This window comes from Octodon degus, unplaced genomic scaffold (genome assembly GCF_000260255.1).
Source record: "Octodon degus isolate 3935 unplaced genomic scaffold, OctDeg1.0 scaffold00075, whole genome shotgun sequence".
NCBI lineage: Eukaryota > Metazoa > Chordata > Mammalia > Rodentia > Octodontidae > Octodon > Octodon degus.
The window spans coordinates 6,708,647-6,711,176 of NW_004524651.1; the positions used below are offsets into that span (position 1 = coordinate 6,708,647).

The 2,530-nt window shown below is 50.4% G+C and overlaps 1 protein-coding gene across 2 annotated transcripts in view; it reads right to left on the reverse strand.

The window, feature by feature from the left end:
• The window catches only part of Myom1 (myomesin 1), a 137,162-nt gene that overhangs the window by 21,112 nt on the left and 113,520 nt on the right, over positions 1-2,530 (reverse strand). The window lies entirely within an intron of this gene.

Sequence of the window (2,530 nt, forward strand, 5' to 3'; positions counted from 1 at the left end):
AATAAATAAATAAATAAATATTTTTAAAAGAGTAGATTCTACTCAGTAAAACAACTATTTATGTAACATGTATATTATATTAGCCATTACAAATAATATAGAAATAGTCTAGGTATACGGGAGAATGTGGGCGGGGTATTAGCAAATATGCACTATTACATCAATATTACTTGAGCATCTTGCATGTTGGTGACCATGGGCACCCTGGAGCTCATCCCTATGGATGTCAACGACAACTGTATGCCCATCCCCTGCGGATGTCAAGGACAACTGTGTATCCATCCCCCATGGATGTCAAGGGTAATCGTATTCACAGCCAGTCATTTAAATTCTGTCTGCCCCAATGATGTGCCAGCTCATTTTAGTTTCCAAACCAAGCAGAATTCTTCAGAGGCTGATCTGTGAATCACGAAAGGAGCTAATTTAAAATACAGTGTGGCTGCCTTCACCTAGAACGTAAAAGAACCATATGGGGTTTTTGATTTGTACCTGTATTACTTCAGCCACTGGAGTCTCAATGATATTTAAAGAATTGGCTGCCATCTCTCAAAACTGGGTGTTAAATTTCTAGTGACTGGAACGTGTTGTCAGGAAGGCTGCGCCAAGCAGGAGTTCACACCAGATGAAGCCCACCGCACATGATACAGAAAGCACGCTGTTTCTCATGTTGGGGACCTTCCTCTCTCACTGCCTTTAGAGGAAATCCTCACTCTTTACTTGCTCTAAACTCTTCTTAAACTTATTTCAAGAAGTTAGCGTGTCTGTATAGCAAAGTACGTTACTGTTTCTTTGCATTTCTCCTAAATGGACCCTTCCTGCTTCCAAGGGCTGGTGCTCGTTCGTGATGGTCCTTCTCCACTACGCATTCAGTCATGGAAGTGTTCTAGTTCAGAAAGGGAGGATGCCCCAGGCTTCGTGTTTGCCAGAAGGTACTGCAGCAGTGTGAAGGTGGATCTTGGTGTTGCCCCGCCCAGCCTTACTCTGCGCCTCAGACCTGTGACTGCACCTGCCAGCAAGGGTTCTGCGCCTCATGAGCTCCCAAGAGGAGACGCAGCATGTGGTGGGACACTGCGGGCCACCGGAGGAGCTGTCGGCCTCAGTGCTCCTCCCTGCCTGGCTTTACAGAGGAGGAGACTGCATCCCAGGAGAGATTAGCCACGTTTGGGGGCAGGCAAGAGGCCAGAGCCATCCCCTCTATCCTGGACCCCTCGTGTCCAGTTCTCTCTGGTGACCATGAGGGCTGCCTCATGCAGGGCAAGGGGTGGTCATCTGGGCACTGCAGGTGAAGGCCAGGCCCTGGGGCGGAGCAGGCGCCGAGCTCCGCCCATGGTGCACTCAGGCCCTCAGAGACAGTGCAGACCGCTCTGCAGTTTAGGAGTGGTGCTGGCAAGACACTGTTGTTTCCTATTTGGGGCTTTACATCTCCTCCCCTTTTTCTCAGCTCTAAATTTCCTTCAGCTCTTTTCCCTGGCAGTAAATTAGCTTCCAGCAAAATGTGTTATTTGCAGGTTTAAGGCATATGCTTAATGGCTTTCAAAATATTTTTGAAACCAGCTTAGCGTAGGAGAATTTATAGTGCCGAAGGTTACTCACATATTCTTTATAAAATCTCAGGAAAACTGACTAGACTGACATGGCAACATTGAGAGGAAGTAGGGACAAATAGAGGAACAAGATACACTGCTTTGACCCTAGTGTCAGATCTCTGAAAACGTTCGTGAAGTGACCCCACTGGTCTACATTCAGAAAATGAAAGTACGGAGCTGTAACATTATAGGCTGCTTCGAGGGGCCGACCAAAGTTCCCTTGGGTCAGGGATGCATCCTGGCACTCAGCTTCAGACTGCCCTGGGTTCTCCCTCTGGCCCCCAGGCTGCTATACAAAGTGCACAACCTCTGTCCTAGCACCCGCGGAGGAGTCCCCAGGTGTACGCGCAGCTGTGCCTCTCAGGGTAAGTGACAGCAACACCGGGCAATCCAGCTGCCATCGCCAAGTGCATCTGATTATCGCACGCAGGGAGGCCCAGGCCCCGGGCTACCAGTGAGCCTGGGCATTGTCCTCTCTTGTCTGTCCTCTAAGTCCCGCGTCACTGCCACTGGAAGCAGCTGCTGCCTGGACACTACGTGTCCACTGTCTGCCTGTTAGTGGATGCTGCTGCTCCTCTATATTTCAGCGAATACTTGGGAGCAGACAGCACACAGCTCGGCTGGTGTGGAACCAGCCCCGGCGCTGTGGCCTGCAGGAGCCAAGGCGAGGGGGAGGGGAGGAAGCGAGTGCTTGGGTTCACAGCGAGTCCCCAGTGCAGCATAAAGACCGTCTAGGATAAGCCTGGGCTGCACACACAGGGTTTCAAAGTTTCCCAAGCTGGGACTTCTTCCATTTCGTGAAAATGGCATTTCTAGCGCCACGTGTAGGTTCTCCTGGGAACGCAGAAAGCTGCACCTGACATTCACGCCCCTTAGCACTCTGCCTGCTGCTTTGTCCAAGACAGACTGTGCTGAGAACATCACAGTTGAGGCCGGTGGTCATC